This window comes from Microtus pennsylvanicus, chromosome 7 (assembly GCF_037038515.1).
Source record: "Microtus pennsylvanicus isolate mMicPen1 chromosome 7, mMicPen1.hap1, whole genome shotgun sequence".
Taxonomy (NCBI): Eukaryota; Metazoa; Chordata; class Mammalia; order Rodentia; family Cricetidae; genus Microtus; species Microtus pennsylvanicus.
The window spans coordinates 25,201,507-25,225,173 of NC_134585.1; the positions used below are offsets into that span (position 1 = coordinate 25,201,507).

At 41.5% G+C, this 23,667-nt stretch overlaps 1 protein-coding gene across 5 annotated transcripts in view; it reads right to left on the reverse strand.

Moving 5' to 3' along the window:
• The window catches only part of Lims1 (LIM zinc finger domain containing 1), a 117,182-nt gene that overhangs the window by 89,869 nt on the left and 3,646 nt on the right, over positions 1-23,667 (reverse strand). The window contains exon 1 of one of the 5 annotated variants that reach the window (XM_075980244.1): positions 11,605-11,745. The exons of 3 other annotated variants lie outside the window; for them this stretch is intronic. The gene's annotated coding sequence lies outside the window, so the exon portion shown is untranslated. Of the gene's footprint in view, positions 1-11,604; positions 11,746-23,667 lie in introns of those variants that run through there. One more of the 5 variants, XM_075980243.1, reaches the window with a different exon arrangement.

The window sequence follows — 23,667 nt, forward strand, 5'->3', positions numbered from 1 at the left end:
AGCAACCACTATTAGTCCCACAGATAGAGAGTAAGACAACTACCACAGCTTATTTATTTTTGTGATGAGTGGTTCATTTCAGCATCACTTTATGACTTTCCCCACTGTTTTTATTTATTTACTTATATGTATGTGTGTTCTGTCTGCATGTATGTTTGCATGCCAGAAAAGGCTATCAGATCCAATTATAGAAGGTTGTGAGCCACCATGTGATTGCTGGAAATAGAACTCAGGACTTCTAGAAGAGAAGCCAGTGTTCTTAAATGCTGAGCCATCTCTCCAGCCCCTACTACCACAGCTTAAAGACAAATTTGAAGCAAGTTTTAATTAAATAATGGCCCATCTTTGGTTCCCCAGAAAAATGGCCCCAATCAACTTTTGCAAGGGCTTAAGAAGGAAAACCCATAATTCATTGCATTTCCTATTAGGTTCAATCAGGGGCAAGCATACATCCTGATATAACTCCAGCCTACACCCAATCAGTGGCAAACAAACATCCTGCCTGTGAACTTCCCACCCACAAGTGATCAAGCACATCCCATTTAGCTGGGTCAAAGTTATTTAGGGGAATGGCTTGTTATCTCCTATAAACAATAGCCTTCAGCATTTCAGAAACTATCTGTCCTTGGACAAGAGGCTGGTAGATCACAAGCAATTTCTTTTACTTTTTGCTTTATGGGGACTTTTTGCAGCATTCCATCAGTGCATTCCTTTTTCTTTTCAACATCTTGCTCTACAGCTTCCTTGGCCCTCCTTGCTCAGATGCCGAAGAACTGGGTATTGGCCCAGGGTTATGTGAAGACTGGCATGGCCTTGAAGTTCTTCTCCTTTACTGTGATGATTCTGGCTTTCTCCTTTTTGTAGACATTTGGATGGGCATCACAGTTACACCACATCTTCACGAATGTATTCCCCACCTCCAGACCTGTTCCTTTGACTAAATCCAACAAATTTAGCCACGGATGATCGCTTTCTTAATCAATCTCTGAGCCATCTCTCCAGCCTGGAAGATCTTTCTAAGCAACCTAGCATGACTACATGAATACCTTAGCACTGAGGTGCATCCCTAGCGTAGATGTGCCCTAGTCTTAGATCCTCATCCTTACAATCCAACAGCTTTAACGTAACTGTCCCTGTATCATGTGAACATCTTCTCTGGTCTTCTGCCCTATTCCACCTGAGAAAATGATAATTTAGTTTGCGACAGGGCAAGACAGTACAGAGGTTTATTCATCTTGTATTCCTGTTAAGGCCTTTTTAGGTTTAACTAGGATTTGATCTCCTTGATGGGAAGCCCTGTGGAAAATTATCCAACTCTATTCTAGGAACAAGAGGTCAAGATGCCCCAGTTAACTTATCCTAGCCTGTAAAGTTGCTTGTTTGTGCAAAACCTTCCCCACCAGCTAACTTCTTATCTTAGCCTCAGTTAAATGGCTTGCTTGTGCAACCCCAGCTGCTGGGAGAGATACCAGGACAAGGTTTTTGCCTTTAAAGGTCCCTTGCTCTAGATGCTCACACTACACTTGGGTACCAAATACCTGAGTGTAGTCTCAGCTGGCTGTAATAGACTTTCAGTTGGCTATAGACTGTGTCTGAGAAGTCTCCTCTGGTGGGGTTCCCCATAACAAGTTCATTACTTCTCAATTAAATGAAAGACTTACCAATATATTCTAAGCATTATCTTAAGGACTTGATTTTCTAAATAAGATAAAGAAAAAAAAGTAAGGATGAAATACTGGCCAAGTGTTAGAGTGTGTGCTTAGTATCCACAAGGTCCTGGGTTGTGTCCCCAGTACACAAATAATAAAGGAAGAGAGGGAGAGACATCAGACATTAATACGAGGGGGGTATTTGGGGAGGTTGTTCACTGGGTAAAAGTGTTTGCCCTATGAGCATGACAACCTGAATCTTATCCTCAAAACCCCTAGAAGGAAGGAATCAACTCTCTAAAACTGTTCTCTGACACCACTCCATGCTGTGGCACACACGTGCCTACACACACACACACACACACACACACACACACACACACACACACACACAAAAGGTAAAGGCATAAAGTTTTAAAGTTCAGTCAATTTGCAATTTCAAGACATTTGGGGGTAAAGAGTTTTGCTGAAACTGTAAAAGAGTACCTTATGATTACAGTTAGGTTCTATGCTCAGATAATTATATGGTTTCTTTCCTTTCCTTTTGTCTGTCTTTGTGTTTTTAACCACACCAAAAGCCCTTGTTATAAAATTCAGCACTTCTGGCCCTAGCCTACTTAATGATTATGGTGTCCAAGTCCTCCTACTTGTTCCTACCATTTCCTTAAGGAACAGTTCTGGCGGGCGGTGGTGGTGCACACCTTTAATCCCAGCACTCGGGATGCAGAGGCAGGCAGATCTCTGTGAGTTAGAGACCAGCCTGGTCTACAAGAGCTAGTTCCAGGACAGGCTCCAAAGCTACAGAGAAACCCTATCTCGAAAAACCAAAAAAAAAAAAAAAAAAAGAAAGAAACAGTTCTGGTCCCACTGTAAGAAATATCAAATATGATTTTCTTTCTATCAGATACTATAAAACTTGTGTTTAAGACGAGGAATGAAAATACTTTTAATTCTCTCACTTTTGCAATATTTTTATACAACTGTTTCAATCCTCCCTACCCCAAAAACCTTTGTTTACTGTCTTGGTGTGTTTCTAAGACACCCTCTTAATAGAGTAAAGTTTGCCTTGTCCAGACACTTCAACTAGAGTAGTGGTCTCTTTCTTTGTGACCCGAACATATTTCTAATACCACTACTGAAACTAGAGGATTTTTAAGGCCATTAAACTACCTAATTACAAAAACATGGACCAAAATATCTGAAGGAATCACTAGTCAGGATCTGAATTAACTCTCTTACAAGGTAACTACACTCACTACTAGTCATACTCAAAACATCCAAACTACAATTTGACTTTTTAATCAGGGATATCTCCAATTTGTGCTGAAGATCCTACTTCCTACTTTGTTTTGTTCTAAGCCAGAAAATATAACTGATGAAGGAGATAAGCTTTATTTAACTCAGGAAACAGGTGAAGAGATCATAGGCCTCACAGAAAAGTATGTCTCATTCCAAAGGAGAAAAGAGATCTCAGGGGCTTTTCTGAGACCGTAGGTGGAAAACCCCCAGATTTAAGAGAAGTTCTTTGTTCTCCCATGAAGTTCCTTTAAGGGCAGAGATTGCTCTGGAGTCTTATAGTTCCTGCTCCTTCCCCCATTGAAATACTAAAGGAAGGGTGCCCCAGAAAGTTAGAGCACCAGATGAGAAGGATTAGTTTGCAATTGAGTATGGGAATGGATTAGATAGGTTTTGGTTTAATCTGCATATTAACAATACAGCATCATCTTTTATAAATTAATTTTTATTTTCTCTATAATTTATAAACATTCTCAATCTAGATTAAATTATTTCCAAAAAAGTATCCTGCTGGGACAGTTTTTTATAACCACAACATGTAAGAAAGGATTATGAATAGTGGAACTTGGTCCTTTATGCTTCTTGTTCTGGTGACTTGCTGACTCTTACTAGTTAAGCTACAATTGCAAGACCTACTTGGATCTGAACCTTCTCAATGTGGCAAGAGAAAGCAGCATCTTGGAAATTCCCAGGACAGCAGAGTGGGAAGTCATGGTAGCCCACAGGCATGACAGGAGAGAGACAAGGCTGGCAGAGATCTGAATGAAAACGAGGGCATGACCATTCCAAGGTATGGTTGAGGAAAAGAATTTTGTTGTAGATATGAGGGAGAATACAGCCAGAGGCATCTGGAAGAGTCCAGAGCAGGCTAAACATGGCCAGCAGGATAGACTGTGCCATGAGAGGAGAGAGACAGGAGGAGAGAGGAAGAGAGAGGAACAAGAGAGCGTACTAAAGGAGATTCAAGAGTGGAACTAAGAGAGCACATGGCCAAAATGGCAGGTTTTTAAGGGAATCAGAAGCTGGGGGAAGGGAAACCAAGCCCATGGGCTGGAGAGGTACAAGGTAGGGGGCAGGGGTGAGAAGAACAGAGAGGAGCCACAGAACCTGGGTGAACTTGGCAGCCAGGGCACACCCACTGGTATGCTAAAAAGACACCTCAGCCATTAGTTCTGAGTTTCTTTGGGACCTGGTAAGATACTTATTAGAAAAGGCTTTGAGGGTAGTCTGACTCCCAGCAACACTCCACAGCAGACCAGCTCTAACAGAAATGTTCTTAAGTTAAATGTACTCCAACTCAGTTCTTTCAAAGTACTTTTGGTTTGAATAGGTATGGCCCACATAGACTCATGTGTTTGAATGCTTGGCTCATAGAGAATGGCTCCTTTTGAGGTCTTGTTGGATGAAGTGTGTCACTGTGGGGGGAGGGCTTTAAGGTCTCACATATGCTCAAGCCATGCCCAGTATGACAGTTCACTTCCTGTTACCTACAGATCAAGATGTAGAACTCTCAGCTCCTTCTCCAGCATCATGTCTGCCTGTGTGCTACCATGATGATAATGGACTAAACCTCTGAAACTTTAACCAGCCAAACATTTTCCTTAATAAGAGCCGCTGTGGTCATGGTGTCTCTTCACAGCAATAGAAACCTAAGACAGCACTCTCCCAACAAGTAGTTCTTTGTGGGAGACAGCACTATCTCCTTAGTAGTTCTAGCCCAAGCTAGAAACAGGATTCTGCCTCAGTGCCCTAATGTTTCTAACTAGTACCCTGAAGTCCAAGTCTTATTTTTTTCCCCTTCCTTTTAGTATCTCGGAATCTATTTGTTTCCTTCCCTCCCTGCAGAAGGCATTACGGCTGGCACAATATCTCTTGCTTGGATTAATGCAACAGGCTTCCTGGCCTTTGAAGCGCCATCACTGCACACTGACTTCATGCTTTCCCAAACCTAGACACACTGTCTTCTACTTGACACTGTCTTATAAACTGGGCCTCATCTCTATGCCATCCTGTTTCAGGTAACAAGTCTTGCTGTCCTGATCACATAACAGTCACTTAGAGACAAAAAATGATACAGGGGTTGATTCTATCCTCTGGTTATATGAACGGTCTGGGTTTGGTCAATGACTCTAACCTAACTTAGTCAGACTATTCCTCAAATAGTGGATATCTAAGTGGAGAATAAGACTCTGCAGTTAGAATAAGTTAACTAAGGATATAGCCCTGCAGAAAAATTCCACAAGAACTTCAGAAAGACCTTGCTTGCCTTGGTTGTCTGCCCTTTCCAAAAACTTGGTATTCAACCTTTCTTTAATTCTAGGAGGCAACCCATTACTTTCCAAAAAATTCCTCTTTAGCTTATGTTTGCAGTAGAATCCTGTTAACTGTACCAAGGAAACTTAAGTAGCAGTAAAAACTGTCCTGTGTCCTACTCCAGGACTCCCCAGCTCCCCCTCCCAGATTCCCAGGCCCCAGGGCAGAACCAAAGCAGCTGTGCCGATATCCACATCCTGCTTTCCGTTCCCTCTTGGCCCCCTGCCTTCAGCTCTTCCTTCCGAAATAATTCCTACTCACACTCAGGACTCAATCTAGAAACTACTTCCTCTATAGTTTCCCAGGGCCTCTCAGGCTGAACACTCATGCTCCTATAGGAATTTGCCCGATTCCACATTAATCTAGCTCCAAGTATAAACTGCTACACCTACACTCATGCCTGGCAAAGAGTAGGTTCTCAGTGAGTACTTCTCAAAAAACAAACAAAATTAGAAACCCACTTCATTCAAATTAGTATTCACAGAAGTGTAACAAAAGTTTAAAAATAAATATACTGGTATCTACCACCATGTGCATAATCCCAGCACTTAGAAGCAGCAAGGATGGGGCTGGAGAGATGGCTCAGTGGTTAAGAGCATTGCCTGCTCTTCCAAAGGTCCTGAGTTCAATTCCCAGCAACCACATGGTGGCTCACAACCATCTGTAATGAGGTCTGGTGTCCTCTTCTGGCCTGCAGACATACACACAGACAGAATATTGTATACATAATAAATAAATAAAAACATTTAAAAAAAAAAAAAGAAGCAGCAAGGATGAAGTTCAAAGTCAGCCTGGTGTGAGGTAAGCCAGACCCAAAAAGAGGAACATGGGATGTACTCACTCATATTTGGTTTCTAGCCATAAATAAAGGACATTGAGCCTATAATTCGCGATCCTAGAGAAGCTAAATAAGAAGGTGAATCCAAAGACAAACATATAGGCATCCTCCTGAATATTAACCTTCATCAGGCGATGAAAGGAGACAGAGACAGAGACCCACATTGGAGCACCGGACTGAAATCTCAAGGTCCAAATCAGGAGCAGAAGGAGAGAGAGCACGAGCAAGGAACTCAGGACCGCGAGGGGTGCACCCACACACTGAGACAATGGGGATGTTCTATCGGGAACTCACCAAGGCCAGCTGGCCTGGGTCTGAAAAAGCATGGGACTTGCTGAACATAGCGGACAATGAGGACTACTGAGAACTCAAGAACAATGGCAATGGGTTTTTGATCCTACTGCACATACTGGCTTTGTGGGAGCCTAGGCAGTTTGGATGCTCACCTTACTAGACCTGGATGGAAGTGGGTGGTCCTTGGACTTCCCACAGGTCAGGGAACCCTGATTGCTCTTCGAGCTGATGAGGGAGGGGAACTTGATCGGGGGAGGGGGAGGGAAATGGGAGGCGGTGGCGAAGAGGAGGCAGAAATCTTAAATAAATAAATAAATAAATAAATAAATAAATAAATAAATAAAAAGTCAGCCTGGTATAAATAGCAAGATCCAGACCAAGCTGTCTCAAATTTAAATACATAAGAAGCTAGGGAGATAACCTAGTTGGCAAAATGGAAGCTGTACAAGCACGAGGACCTAAGTTTGATCCCTTACATCCACATAAAAAGATGGGCATGAAAGTCTATGCTTATAATGCCAGCACTGGGGAGGCACAGATGGGTGGATCCCCAGGGTTTGCTGACTAGTCAGTCTAGACTAATGGACAAACCTCAGGTTCCATTAAACACCTAGTCTCAAAGACTAAGGTAGTCCCTATACACACACATAACACTCCCCCCATATTACATACATATAAATAATAAGACAAATAAATTTGGAATCAGGAGGCTCTAGGTATATGATACTGGGTATATCCCAATATTAATTATACTCAATCATTTCTCTATGTGTATAAAATTCATGAAAAAGTATAGCTAACCTGTGCACCTTAAGCTTTGGGTCCTTCGTTTACACTGCAAGTCATATGCACTGATGGGAAAAAAACTTTTAAGTACATTTAATAACTGAAAAACTAAGAACCACAACTGCTGACCAGAAGTCAGGTCATAAGCATTTCATATCATGCAGCCATAACAGAACACTGACAATAAAATTAGTCTTGAATATACGTATACCACTTATTGGCTGGAACTTGTTGGTTCAGTCAAAATTTCTGATATTCAGCATAGGCATCAATAAAACTGAATAATAACCATTTTCTCTAAATCTTGATGCTTTGGAAATGCTAAAATGAAATCATGAAGATGAAAATTCAAACATAGGATGTTTCTGATACCTGTTTGTTTGTTTGGTTGGTTGGTTGGTTTTTCGAGATACGGTTTCTCTGTAGCTTTGGAGATGTCCTGGAACTAGCTCTTGTAGACCAGGCTGCCTCTGCCTCCTGAGTGCTGGGATTAAAGATGCGCACCACCACCCAGCGTTTCTGCTACTTGTCTAACACATATGAATGAGGTCCTGGTTTTGATCTCAGAAGTGAAATGTATACACATTTCACAAAAAATGAATATAATTTAGTAAACACATTTAGTAAAAACTAATCTTTAAGTAGTATAACTGTTATTTTATCATTATCCAGTTTCTATCATAAAGAACAGGTGTAAATGTCAAACAAATATGGTAAACGGAAAACATCCATTTTTCATTTTAGCAAATATGTAGGCAATGAATACATGTATCTATTATAGGTACTGGGTACAGCATACATAGATAAATAAAGCATAGTTCTTCACTTGAGTACCTTTTGGACTATTTGGAACATACAACAGGCTATAAAGAAATACGTTGCTGAAGCAAGCTGTTCAGGAACCAGAAACTTGGCTTGAAAAAAGCACCTACTATGGGCTGAAAAAATGGCTTAATGGTTAAGAGAATTTATTCCTGAAAAAGACCTCTGTTTAATTCCCAGCTCCAGCATGGCAGTTTACAACCATCTGTAACTCCAGTTCCTGGAGATCTGACTTGCTCTTCTGGCCTGCAAGGGCACTAAGCATGCATATAGACACATGCAGCTAGAACACTCATACACATAAATGTAGTAAAGAAAAAGCAGCTACTGTTCCTACATATACAGTAGGAAGCATGGTGCCAGTCTCAGTAAACGGCACTAAGACAGTCTCATGACAGTCACTCATAACAAGCAACACGCTCAGTGTCATAACACTTCTCAGGGGTTACAACATGTTTTGGGAATTTCAAATCAGTTTTCAAACACTTGGTCTCAGGAAACATGAAGCAGTAACAGTCATGACTGTCTGTGTTTAGGAAAATCACATATGCACTACCAGAGTGCACTTTTGGTTGTTTTTTTTTTTTTAAGTTTTTCGAGACAGGGTTTCTCTGTAGCTTTGGAGCCTGTCCTGGCACTAGCTCTTGTAGACCAGGCTGGCCTAGAACTCACAGAGATCCTCCTGCCTCTGCCTCCCGAGTGCTGGGATTAAAGGTGTGCACCACCACCGCCTGGCCAGAGTGCACTTTTGGTTAGCAAGGTTTTCCCTGTCCTTTGAGTTCTGATTAAAACCAATCTAGGATTTTGTTCTTCAATAGAATGGTAACATTATTTCCTTAAAAATTATTTAAATATATATTTATTTTATTTTTATGTGTATGAATGTTTTGCCTGTATGTATATCTGTACCATACCCATGCCTGGTCCAAAGTTCAGAAGGGAATACTGGATCCCCTAAAACTGGAGTTTTTGTAAGATGGTTGTAAGCTACTCTATAGGTGCTGGGAACTGAACCTGGGTCCTCTGCAAGAACAGCAAGTGCTCTTAACCACAGAGCCATCTCTCCCACCAGGGGACGTTTATTTCTTACCCTCTTTCCCTTTACTCTTTGTTTTCTTTCTTGGATGGAGCCCAATCTCTCACACATGTTAAGTGGGCTCTCTACCACTGAGCTACACTCTTTATACCACTTCACTGTGAAGCAAAACCTCAGCTGTAAAAGGCTGTTGTGTGGTGGTGCACTTTTGTATTGTCAGATGATAGGCAGCAAGCTCTCTTGAGCCCAGGAGTTCAAGGCCAGCCTGGGTAACATACTAAGACATCCCATCCAAACTGAACCTGTCACTCATAACTGGTATTGACCATGGCTGGTGAGACCGTGAGAATCTACTACTGCCACTCTCCTAAATAGTGCAGTTTCTAGCTGCATCCTAAGTACTTAGACTCGCAAGCAAGCTTAGCTTTCAACCCTCATCAAAGAAGTTGTTGTTGCTGCTGCTACTTCTTCTTCTTCTTTGCTTTTTGAGACAGAGTCTCTGTGTAACAGCCCTGGCTGTCCTAGAACTCGCTCTGTAGACCAGGCTGGCCTCAAACTCACAGATATCCACCTGTCTCTACCTCCCAAATGCTGGGATTAAAGGCGTGCGCCACCACAGCCCAGCAAAAGCAGCTTCTTTTTGTATCAGCTGGAGTCTATTACAGAAGTCGTCACCGACCAAGTTACAGAGAACACCTGACAGTAGAGTGCTCAGCTCCAGTTGAGACGTCTACAGCACAACTCCTATATCTAAGCTGAGTTCCTTGACAGCAGTTTTATTTTATCCTTAAATTTGAGATTTTTATAGAAACTTTCTATTTTTATTATAAAGAATAGCAAATGACCCTTAAAATATATTTGATGTGTTAAAATGACCTGTTCAGAACTCCTGTGTTAATCAATAAAAACACTATATAGTTCAAAAAAATAAAAGGAAAATGGGAGAGAAGGGAAGGAGGGAGAACAAACAAAAGAGGGAAGGAAGCAAGGAAAAGAAAGGGAAGGACAGAAGAGAGGGAAAAATGATGAGATGGTTTTAAAAGACCCAATTCAGGTCGGGCAATGGAGGCACACACTGTTAATCCCAGCACAGAGGCAGGTGAATCTCCTTGAGTTAAGGGTCAGCCTAGTCTACATGGTGAGAGGACAGTCAGAGCTATACAGCAAAAACCTGTCTCAAAAATAAACAAAACAAAACCAAAAAAGACCCAAATCTGTTCCATGAGTTAGCACAGTCTGGCAGCGTCCTAAAACCATCATCACATTGTATATCTGGTCAGGCTGCCCACCAGTGGGGCTCTGGATTTCATAAACTGGCATAATCCTTTAACTGTATCTGGACAGACATGGACTAACACTGATAACAAATTATTCTGGTATACAGCAAATACAGAGCTTTCTACACACAAAACAGAGTAACTAATGGTGAAAAAAATCATGCTTTATCTCTAACAGCAAGAAATTCTCTACAAGCAGCAAGAAGACATACTTTAGAGAAAAAGCTGTCCCCAGCAGTACTAACCAAGAGCCACCTAACCTGTCCTGGACTTCAGTAGCTTAATAAAGCTTGGTGAAACATCAGGCAGTTTGTTTGGTTTCAGAATAACCAGATTTTTATTTATCTTATTTTATTTTCAAAACAAGGCCTCAATATGCAGTTCTGGCTGTCCTGGAACTCACTCTGTAGACTAGGCTGGCTATGAACTCACAGAGATCCACCTGCCTCTGCTTCCCAAGAGCTGGGATTAAAGGCATGAGACACTACGCTCCTCCCCCCCCCAAGAATAAACAGTTTAAATATTTTGCTCCCCAGTACTAAGCAGACTTCTGAGAAAGAGTTTAATGCCATAGAAATACATGGGATCCTAAACGACAGGATTCAGGATTCTCTTTCACCTTACCAGTTACCAGCCACTCTGTGAGGAGACAAGAATGTTCTGGTTTTAGTTCATCTGAAAATAGGAAGATGGCAATAGCTTGGTTTTTCTACAAAAGCTGTAGGAATTAGGGGCTGGAGCGATGGTTCAGTGGTTAAGAGCACTGACTGCTCCTCCAGAGGACCCGGGTTCAATTCCCAGCACCCACATGGCAGCTCGCAGCTGTCTATAGCTCCAGTTCAAGAGAATCTGACATTGTTATACCAACATGCATGAAATAAAGTTAAATAAAGTTTTTTTAAAAAAAAAAGCTGTAGGAATTAAATAACATGATACAGAAGAAGAATCTAATAAAGAAATCCAAATGTTCCCCAGTGTTCAAGATTATCTAGCTGGAAGCTGATCAATTTTAGGTTTGCCTATATATAGTCCAGAGATTATTGTATACATTCAAATTGCGAATCAACTGGCCCACGACTCTTCCACATACTACCAAATCTATCAGAGTCCAGAGCAGTAGCTGTGGTGTGGGCAAAGAGCAGGTCTCCAGAGATTCCGGGGAAGCTGGCTTGGATCTACAGAAGCCAGCCTGCATGTGCAGTCTCATGTTCCTTAGCAGTTTATGAAGTTTATCAGGATCATCTGCAAAGTAAAAAAATTCTTTCCAAACAGCAAGAATACCCCCAAACTTACTTCAGTGTCTGCTGTCATCATTTCCAGCCAAAGAGAACAGGGCTGTTTTCTAAAGCCTCCACTTAAGATTCTGTGATCCTCAGCCTGGCCTCGGAGAAACTGTAGCCCAGCTAGGGCTTCTAACAAAGGCTCCATTATCATGACTCCCTTTAAATCCTGCCAAGTGTGGGCCACAGTCCTCAGTTGGCTCTGCAACTTTACACAGCACTGGCCACTGGCCATTTGCAGCAACCACACAGCAACAATTATTTAAGGGCACCAAGCTGGGTGGTGGTGATGTACACCTTAAATCCCAGCACTAGAACTCAGAAGATAGCAGCAGATAGATCTGAGTTTGAGGCCAGTTTGGTCTACAGAGCAAGTTCCAGGACAGTCAGGGTTACACAGAGAAACTCTTGTCTTGAAATGCCAAGAAACACGGGGGGAGAAGGAAGGGGAGAGGGAAAGAGGAAAGGAGGGAGAACTGTCTCAGAAGAGTATAATTGTGTCATCTGGAAGGCCATGCCTGCCCTGATTGGGGGCAGACAAGAAAAGGGTTCTCACAAATTGTTCTAGGAGAAGGTCCAGCAAGTTTTCTCATGAGGATGGCCTCATGCATATAAATTCTAATTCTTTACGGGACTCTCTTTAACAGCTTACAGATCCAGCAGTGACTTCTGATGCTGAGATCTGTCTATCTGGCTTATTTATTAGCTAGGACCATGATGCAGAGGTCTTATATGAAAAGTCTTCATTCTACCTCAATCTACCTCTATGCCTCATAAGCATGAATAAATATTTTTTGGTATTTACAATTAATTTACAATGGAGCAAATCTGATCAGCACTACATTAATCTGACACCTCCCATAGTGAGGTAGCTTGGAAACATCTTGTATGAGGACCTGATATCCTGTCCCCAGTCTCTCAGTCTGTTTCTTTCTCTTTTCTTTCAGTAAAGGAACTTGCTGTGTGGCTCGGGTTGGCCTCCAATTTACAATCCCTCCTCTTTATTCTCCCAAGTGCCTGGACAGCAGTTATATACCACCTCACCCCAGCTAATTTTTATCATGTAAACTTTAACAGCTTTACTGTTCTGTTTCTGTTAGACTAAAATACTCTTTTCAACCTCACATGGACCACTCTCCTGAAGTCCTACTATCAATCTATTTGACTACAAAATTCTTTTCTTCCATGTTCCCACCACTTTGTTTGTGTGTGCCCCACCCCAAGACATGTCTCTTTATGTAACCCAATATACCTTCAAACTCTTTAAGGACCCCAGCTGGCCTAGAGAACTCATGATCCCGCTATTTTAGTTTCTTTAGTCATAGTATTACAGAATAGCACCATTATGCCTGTCTTCCTTATAAGGGCCAGTGAGATGGCTTAGTGTGTAAAAGCACTTGCTGCACAAGTCTGGCAACCTGAGTTTGATCTTTGGAACCCAACTAAAAGTGTAAAAAAAAGAGAACCAACTCCACAGAGTTGTCCTCTGATGTCCTATAAACCACACAATGCACACCCAGATGCATATCGTCCATATATACACAATAGTAACAACAACTTTTTTTTTAAGAGTTTTTTTAAATTATTTATTTATTATGTATACAATATTCTTCCTGTGTGTATGCCTGCAAGCCAGAGGAGGGCGCCAGACCCCATTACAGATGGTTGTGAGCCACCATGTGGTTGCTGGGAATTGAACTCAGGACCTTTGGAAGAGCAGGCAATGCTCTTAACCTCTGAGCCATCTCTCCAGCCCCAACAACAACTTTTATTGAGACAGGGTTTCTCTCTCTGTATAGCCCTGGCTGTCCTGAAACTCACTCTGTAGACCAGGCTGGCCTTGTACTCAAGAGATCTAAATGCCTCTGCCTCCTGAGTGCTGGAATTAAAGGTGTGCACCACCACCACCCAGCTAACAACTTTTTAAAAACTCTTTATTATAGATGGGGTACATCCTAGTAAGCACTAATTTCTTTAATTTTAGTGTGTGTGTGAAAGAGAGAGAGAGAGAGAGAGATGCTTGGGATTGAATCTAAGGCCTCGTGCATGTTAAACACATATCTTAACACCAAATACCATGCTCAGACTCTAGTTTGTTTAAGGATTAGTCAAAAATTGGGTAAAATGTGGACATTTATTATTTTTTCTAATCCATTCCTGCATTTCTCCTTAGGAAAGAGTGAATATAGAAGCCCTGAGGGCTGGGGATATAGCCCAAAAGTGGACTATTTCCCTACTAGGCACAGGACCCTGGGGTTCAAATCTCTATTAATCTGGATTAATAAATAAAGAGGAGAAAATTTAATAAATAGGAGGGGGAAAACCCTGACTTCAGAGACCAAGGATGAGCACATGTCCAAATAAGGTCAGGCAGACTGCTCTACTCCAATATGGGAAACTTCAGCCAACTAAGAAGCATGACGCACAAGCGGGGTTGACTCAAGAGAGATAACCTGAAGAGGCTGACTAAGAGGCCTGGCCTTTCCTTTGTCTTAACCTAACTTAGTTTTTCACTAAGTGCCTTCTTAACTTATGTTATGGAAAATTGTTTGCTGCTGTTTACAACCAGGACAACAGACAACAGACAGCAGAGTGCCAGAGACAAAAGAAGCACTTGAGTGCTTCCCTGTATGGTAGAGTCAGCTTTAAAAATACAGTAGGAGCCTTGCAGTCCAAAGTTCAACCCTCCAGCACTGCAGTTCTGTGACTAACCGAGGGCAATGGTTAGATATAGCATGCCTTAGAGCTGCTCTTGCTGTGACGAAACACCATGACTAAAGCAACTTGGGGAGGACAAGGGTTTATTTGGCTTATGCATTCACATTACTGCTCATCACTAAACAAAAACAGGACAGGAGCTGATGCAGAGGCCATTCAGGGATGCTGTTCCCCATGGTTTGCTCAGTCTGATTTCTTATAGAACCCAGAACCACTCGCCCAGGGATAGCACTGCTCACAATGGGCTGGGCCCTCCCTATCAATCACTAATACCTACAGGCTTGCCTACAGTCCAATCTTGTGAAGACATTTTCTTAACTGAGGCTACCTCCTCTCTGATGATTCTAGCTTGTGTCAAGTTGACATAAAAGTCATGAGCACACAGCATATATTTTCTATTTTCTAGGTCCTTCTGACAACATTAAATCATTCATTTGCTCCTCTTATGGCCAACAAAGGTGCCATTTAGGATATCAAAGAAACAGGCCCCACTAATTCCATTTATTTATTTCGAGAAAGGGTCTCACTGTGTAGCACTAGCTGGCCTGGAACTCACTCTGCAGCCTCAAACACACAGAGGTCCTCCTGCATCTGCCTCCCATGTGCTGGGAGTGTGGGTTTGTCACCACACTCAGACAGAAGTGGAAGAACCCAAAATAAACACGGCCAGCTCTGCTACACACTGACAAGTCAAGATTCTGACCAAGACAGTTCCTAGACATTTCAACCACACTTAACACTTTAGAAACTCTAATCTTCTTTACATGTGTAAAGGAAAATTACTGCAAATAGAAGAAAGCTGAAGAAGAAGATAAAACCAAAGCCTTCGTTTGACCAAAACTCCAGTCTGTTTGAATCAGAAGAATAAGCTATGGACGTCCCCAACCCTGTGTGCTGGGAACTGAGTCCAGCTACCACCCAGCTAAACCACCAACCCCGTATGAAAGCTCGGGATCACCTAACACTTCAGTTGCTGTGACAAATTCTTATTCATCTTATTCCAAGGGTAAAAGCCATCATGGCTGGGAGGCATGCAGCAAGTGACAGGCATGGTGGCAGGAGCAGGAGGCAGGAGCAGGAAGCAGGAGAGAACTGGAAGTGCAGCAAGTCTGTGCACTCTCAAAGCTGCCTCTAGTACCATCCTTCCTCCACCAAGCTCACTCACGCCTCCTCAGCCTCCCCAGACAGACCACCAAATGAGGATCAAGTGTTCAAGTACCCCAGCCTTCTGGGGACATCTCTCATCAAACCACCAGAGGACATGAAGTCAGAGGCACTACAAATAAAGCAACAAACAAAAAATTGGTAAAATGTAACAATTATGAATGTTACAAAAATGCTCAAAACTACTAGGAAATAAAGAAAAAAATCAAGCATCTAAAAAATATAAACCATGTTCAAGTAGAATTAACTAATTCTAAAATACAAGATTTTTAATGTCTAGAAATAAAACACTGTAATACAAATCATACTAATATAATAAAGATTACATATAAAAACACACACACTGATAAAACCCTGATTCTTTCAATGGATGTAGAAAGGGGTCTAAAATTTAATTCCTCTTTATGATGAAAAAAATAAGTAAATAACCCATCATCTAATAAAGGACAGCTACAAAAATAGCTAGATATATCCAATGGGGAAAGCCAGAAAAAGACAAGCAAGACATATCTACCAACGATGTCCCTGTCTTAGTCAGTGTTCTACTGCCTAGAAGAGACACCATGACAACTTTTTTATAATACCCTGACATTATAAAAAAAAATACCATAAATATAACAATTTTTGTTATAATTTACATCTTATATGCTTATTGGCATTTTCCATCTTGTACAGAAGTTTCTCTCTTCTAGTATTTTTTTGTTTTCCCCTAGCACTGGGAATTGAATCCACTCATTCTCATTTGATAAGCAAGTACTCTACCACTGAACTACACCCCCAGCCTCTTTGACATTTCCTTTTGAGATGTGGGGTTTTTTAGATTTATTTATTTTATGTATATGAGTGCTCTATCTGCAGGCACACCTTTATGTCAGAAGAGGGCATCAAATCTCACTATAGATGGTTGTGAGCCTCCATGTGGTTGCTGGGAATCAAACTCGAGACCTTTGGAAAAGCAGCTAGTGCTCTTAACCCCTGAGGCATCTCTCCAGCCCCATAGCAACTCCTATAAAATAAAGTATTAATTGAAGCTGCCTCACAGTTTCGGAGGGTTAGTCCATTATCATCATGGCAGGGAGCAGGGTGACATGCAGACAGACATTGTGCTGTAGAAGAAAGCTGAGGAAGAGAGAACCACTGGGCCTGGCTTAGCCTTTTGAAATCTCAAAACCGACCCCCGATGACACACTTATTCCAACAAGGTCACACCTCGTAATCTTTCTCAATTAGAGCCACCCCCTAAAGACTAAGCATTCAAATACATAGCCTATAGAGGCTGCTCTTATTCTAACCACCACAGTTCTGAAGTTTCTAGCCAGGGAAACGAGGCAAGAAAAAGTAAAAAGGCTCCAGATGAGCAAGGACAAAATGAAACTATAAGTAATGTGCTCTTGTACTGTTTTTTTTTTTTTTTTGAGACAGGACAGGGTTTCTCTGTAGCTTTGGAGCCTCTCCTGGAACTAACTCTTGTAGACCAGGTTGGCCTAGAACTCACAAAGATCGGCCTGCCTCTGCCTTCTGAGTGCTGGGATTAAAGGTGTGCACCACCACCATCCAGCCAATACTGTACATTTAAAAGTTCAACAAAATAGACAAATAGCCATTAGAGCGGCATAGTAGAATAAAAAAAATAAGTCATATACCTTTCAGAATCATAAGGAATCACTGAAACTTTTTGTCTTGTAGTAAATTAGATATTATTTTCTATACTTCACCAAAATGTCCTTTGTGATAAACACCACTACCAGACAGTAATATAGGATAGTTTTAACCTGGTATATAACATACTCACAATAAAAACACTACTATAAAGCATAAATAAATATAGGTAAACAGACATCTGGAGGTTTTTATTCTGTGTACAGATCTGGTGAATGTCCAAAACCTCTCAGTATTAATTAGCCAACACTTGAAATAAAGAAGCCACATCATCATCTTCTCCACAACCTCAATTTTGTTAACTTTTATAGATTTGTTTGAACTGCTTTGCTTTATTTCAGTTTAATTTTGCATCTATAAAATTCATCCAGCCAGGCGGTGGTGGCACATGCCTTTAATCCCAGCACTCGGGAGGCAAAGGCAGGCAGATCTCTGTGAATTCGAGGCCAGCCTGGTCTACAAGAGCTAGTGCCAGGACAGGCTCCAAAGCTACAGAGAAACCCTGTCTCAAAAAACTAAAAAAAAAAAAAAAAATCATCCACTTTTTTATTTTCTAATTGATTGGAATATAAGTTTTTAAGGTGTGTCCTTATAGCTTTCTGAATTTCATTAGTATCTGCTGTAATCTCTCCCTTTTCATCTCCAATTTTACTAATTTTAGTTGTCATTCTCTTCCATTGAATAGTTTGGGTAAGGGCTTGCCAATCTTTAATTTTTTTTTCTTTTTAATTTCATATATAGGAGCTGGAGAATTTGGCTCAGCAGTTAAGACACTAGCTGTTCTTCTAGGGGACCTGGGTTCAGTTCCCAGCACCAACATAGTGGTTCACAACTACCTGTAACTCCAGTTCCACGGGCTCCAACATCCTTTTCTGGTCTCTGTACATATGTGGTATTCAGAAATACATGCAGGCAAACACCCATACACTTAAAATAATTTTGAAAATTTCATACTGCTGGGCATGATGACATATACCTTTAACCCCAGCACTTAGGAGAGACAAGTAGGTGGATCTCTGAGATCCAGGGCAGCAAGATCTACAAATCAAGCTCCAGGACAGCCAGGACTACAGAGTGAGACCCTGTCTCAAAACAATAGCAACATGTACTACATTTACATTACCCCAACTCCTCCTGTACCTCCCCACTTCTCAAATTTATGGCCTCCTTTTCTTTAATTATTATTTTTTTTTAATTTTTTTTAAAGATTTATTATGTATACAGTATTCTGCCTGCACGTATGCCTGCAGGCCAGAAGAGGGCACCAGATCTCATTACAGATGGTTGTGAGCCACCATGTGGTTGCTGGGAATTGAACTCAGGACCTTTGGAAGAGCAGCCAGTGCTCTTAACCTCTGAGCCATCTCTCCAGCCCTTCTTTAATTATTATTGTCGTATGTATGCTTTATATGTTTTAGGGCTGACCACATGCTATTGGATAACCAGTTAGAGGGCCTGTCTCTGAGGAAGACTGAGTCTCCCTCTTTCAGTACTCATTCACTGTCTGTAGTTATCTATTTAGGGGTGGGGCCCTGTGAAGATTTCCCTCATCTAGGTTAGCTTGTCAACCAGTGTTTAGGCAACCACACTTTTGAGATTTCTAGAATGCAGCTTCCTTGTCATACAGAGAAGACACAACCGTGCAGCACACTTCCTGATCCTCTAGCTCTTATAATCTTTCTACGTCCCTCTTTTCTCTGTGTTCCCTGAGCCTCAAGAATATGGGTTGTATAACAGATTTATCAGTTGGAGCTGGACACCCCACAGCCAGTTGTTCTCTGAATTTTGATCAGTTGTGGCTTTCTGTAATAGTCCCCATATGATACAAAAAGAAACTTATTTAATAAGGGGGGAAGCCACACTTATTGTGAGTATAAGGTTAAATATTTAGAATACAGGTAGACATTATATAGTTTAGGGAAATGGCAGCAGTAGATCCCCTCTAAGTCAGATGCTCTGGTCCTGAGCCATAAGTAATTAGCTAGGCTTATACTACCAGGCCGCCTGAATTCTGTTCTATTGACCTGGCCTTACATCCAATTAGATGGTTGGTAGAAACAAAGTAAAAGGAAGAGTAAAGAGAAATGTGGAGCAGTAGAGACAGGTAGGCATAAGACAGTTTAGAGTAAAGGCAGAGTGAGAAGAGTGTGGTAACGGGGGATATACCTTAGTTAGTACAGTGCTCACCTAGCATTCACAGAACCCGGGCTCAATCCCAGTACTGTACAAGCCAAGTTTGATAGTGCATACCTATAACCTGAGCAACTGGGAGGGAGAAGCAGGAGGATCAAGAGTTCAAGGTCCTCAGTTACACAGCAAATCTGAGGATAGCCTGGGAAAATAAATAAGGAAGGAAAGTTAAAAAAAAAAAGTGCTATCAGATAACTGACAATAGTCTCATCTATCAGGAGGCTGAAGTGTACAGACTCCACAAGCCAGGTCAGCCTATGTTCTTTGGGAAAGCCTATGGTAAGGAAAATGAAAAAGAATAAAGTGAAGGGGAGAGAAGAAAGGAGGAGGAAGAGAAATCATTATGGTGGCCTCAGTGGCAAGATGGCTCAGTGGATAAAGGTGCATACACTAGGGAATTGAGTTTGATTCCCAGGATCCACATAGTGGAAGGAGAGAATCGATGGTAGAGAAAACGCTACCATCAAATGAACCTGTAGGCAAGCCTGTGGGGCATTTTCTTGACATGAAAGGGTCCATTCCAGTGTGGCGGTGCCATCTCTGAGCAGGCATTCCTGGACTACATAAGAAAGCAAGCTGAACAAGATGAGAGGCAAGCCAGCAAGCAGTGTTCCTCCACGGTTTCTGCTGCAGTTCCTGCCTTCAGGTTCCTGCTTTGCCTTCCCCTGATGATAGACTAACCAATAAGCCAAATAAGCTCTTCTCTCCCTAAGTTACTTTTGGTCATGGCATTTTATGACAAAAGAGAGGAACTTAATATACACATACACAAAATAAATTTTTAAAAAAGTGTGAAAACAGCCTACAATATTAATTCTTTTTTAAAATAAAAGAAGATATGGAAGAGAAAGACAGAATAAAAGACTGGGGTAGAGCTGGCCTGTCAAATTAATATAGGTTATTAAATAAAGAAGGGATACAGTTGAATGGGGAGAGGGCTGCATGAAGTTAAGAGTCTGAATGCAGTCTCACTTGCAAGCTGGTTCCAGTCTCCAATCTCTTGGGCTTCCTTTCATACCCCTGGGCAATCTTCTATGAGGTCTGGTCACAGAAACTAACTAGTTCTATCAGTCTTTCATAGATTGATGGTCACACATCAGAATGCTTCTGCAGGTGTCAGGCTAAAAAGGCTATTCATGTTGGGGCAGTTCTTTGCAAGGTCAGGTCAGGGACGCTGATCCCAGAAGTGAGCAGTATCTTAGGGGGTGGTTTATAGATGCTGGTCATACTGTTGGGAGTCTGGGTGTGAATGCTGGATTTGTTCCTGAGTGGCCATTACCAGTGCTGAAGACCACAATACAATCTACGTTGGAAATTTGAGAAGGTATCTCCTACTGCTGTTGACTGTAGTCTCTGGTTGTTGACTTTGTTCTGAAGTCTATTTTACCTAACACTTCTCTGATTGGTATTAATAAAGTTTCCCTTAAGCTACTTTAATTAATGTTATCAAAATGTATGTTTTCTCATCTTTTTTACTTTCAATTGTCTATACTGTTAAACATAAGGTAAACTTCCTGTAAAAAAAAAAACAACATATATTTGAATTATTTTTTAAAAATCTACATAATCAAAATCTGTCTCTTAACTGGTCTATTTAGCCTCTCTAATATAATAGGCTTTCTCTTCCTGATTCAAGGTTACAATAAAATATTAGATTTGTTAAAATAACAGTTCCATAGTTCCCTGACACCCAGAAATTTTTATGTTGCACAGATAGGGTAATTTTTTTTTACTTCATCATCTTGTTCCCCAGTTCTTTCTTCAATTAATCAAACCCATCCATCCTGATTTTCATTTTCTTTGGGTTTTTTTTAGTCAACGTTGCACTTGTAAAGCTTCCGTTTGGTTCCTTATTCAATTTCTTTAAAATTGCTCACTGAAGCATTTTTATTAAGACTGGTTTAAGGTCTTTGACAGATATTTCTAATTTCTCATTAACTCATGTCGGTATCTATTATCTAATTAATTAAAGACAGAATCTTACTATTGTAGCCCTGGCTGGCCTGGAACTTATGTAGACCACACTGGTCTTAAGACTCCGAGATCCACCTGCCTTTTTCTCTTGAGTATTGGAATTAAATGCATGCCCCACCACAACCTTCTATCAGATCTTTTCAATTTTTAAAAAGGCACGTTATTTTTCTATTAGAACATGAACATTTTTACATTACATCACGGTAGGGATCGTATGTGAACTTCATGGTTTAGCCTCCTTCTGTGGTATATCTCTGAAATGTAAGCTGCCTTATTGTTGCCAGGTGGAGAAATAAGTCCAGGTTCTATCTTTGCCCTCTGTTCACATTCAAGAAATGAACTCAAGACTGCTAGGCAGTGGAAAGTTCTGGTTCTGGCATCATTTCTATTGACACGGTGCTGATGGAGGAGCCTGGCTGTGCTGGGAGGTGATGCAGCAAAAATACTGCTTTGGTGCATGAATGTTCTAGGTACCGAAGGGCTTTGTCATGGATGATGTACTGCCTAGTTTTTATGACAAGTTGACTCAAGGTAGTATGACTACTGGGAAAAAGAAATCTTAATCAAGAAAATGCCTCCATAAAATTAGCTTGTAGGTAACTTTCTTTTGATAATTGATGTGAAAGGGGCCACTCCGGGCTGGTGGTCCTAGGGTGTATAAGAAAGCAGGCTGGGCTGGGCAGTGGTGGTGCATGCCTTTAATCCCAAAATTTGAGAGGCAGAGGCAGGCGGATCTCTGTGAGTTCGAGACCAGCCTGGTCTACAAGAGCTAGTTCCAGGACAGGCTCCAAAGCCACAGAGAAACCCTGTCTCGAAAAGAGAGAGAGAGAGAAAGAGAGAGAGAGAAAGAGAGAGAGAGAGAGAGAGAGAGAGAGAGAGAGAGAAGGTTAGAGCAAGCCATGAGGATCAAGTCCTCACGTAAATCTTCAAGTAAGCAGCACCCTTCCAAGCCCTCTGCTTCTAGATCCTCCTATCTCAAAAAGAGAAAAGAAAAAGAGAGAGAAAGATACTTTCTAATAGTTCAAACACAATGAATATGACCACATCAGTGTTTTAGGAATATCTGCAACAATCATAAATGACAAAACATTTAAACTCAAAAGCAAGGGTAATGGCTTACATGTTTTGTATCTCATTAGGTACAAGTGGACTGACTTGCAATAAAATACAAAACAAGCAATCAAAAAACCCAAGGGCTGGAGAGATAGATGGCTTAGTGGTTAAAAGCACTGGCTGCTCTTCTACAGAACCTGGGTTCAATTCCCAGCACCCAAATGTAGGCTCATTAGCTATATGTAACTTCAGTTCCAAGGGGTCCAATGCTCTCTTATGCTCTTTTCTGGCTTCTGTAGGCAATATATGGTCATGATACACATAAAATAAAAATTTTAAATTTATACATTTAAAAATCAGATTAGTACAAAAAGGAGTAGAATTGAAAAAAAATCGATCCCATCCTACATTTCCAAAACCCTCCTCAGAGACAGCTAATGCTTTTGTCCTGTATCTTATTTTAGCTTACTGCTCTTCACACATCCCAGTAAGGCCCTAAACTTCTGGGTGTCCTAGGATCCTGGTTCTCCCACTGTACCACACACTCGATCAGCAATCACAGCTTCCTAATCAATTTCTACCCCCATCTGTCAGCATTCACACTGTTTCCTAGCACTACTTTCCATTTTCACTAAGGGGCCAGCACTCATTACTTCCCAGTATCAAATCCCCATCCCTCACGGAAGGCACTACTCAGAGCTCACGGTTCAGGGCTTGCTGTAGCTACAGTTTCCTACCCTCTACTAAGTCTGCAGGGTTGTGGCTGGAGAGATGGTTCGGCGCTGGCTGCTCACAACCAATGGTAACACAACATCTGCATCTGCACTGCAACATGATGCTGACATGCATACATGCAGGCAATACACTCATACACATTAAAAAAAAAAAGTTAGCGTGCCGGGCGGTGGTGGCTCACGCCTTTAATCCCAGCACTCGGAAGGCAGAGGCAGGTGGGTCTCTGTGAGTTCGAGGCTCTGGTCTACAAGAGCTGGTTCCAGGAAAGGTTCCAAAGCCACAGAAAAATTCTGTCTCAAAAAAAAAAAAATCCGGTCCTCTCATGCACATACACATGCACACACCAAGCTCCACTCCTGAAATATCTGATGCCATCAAATAAAGGAAATGAAATGACATCAGGATGAGGGGGCATAAAACCCCTACTGGTGGAGGCTGGAAAGACTGGTTCATCAGTAAAGGGCACTGGCTACTCTTGCAGAGGTCACAGGTTCCATTTCCAGCACCAACATGGTGGCTCACAACTTCTGCAATTCCAGTTCCAGGGGACCCAGTGCTCTCTGAAGGCACTTACTCACAGGGT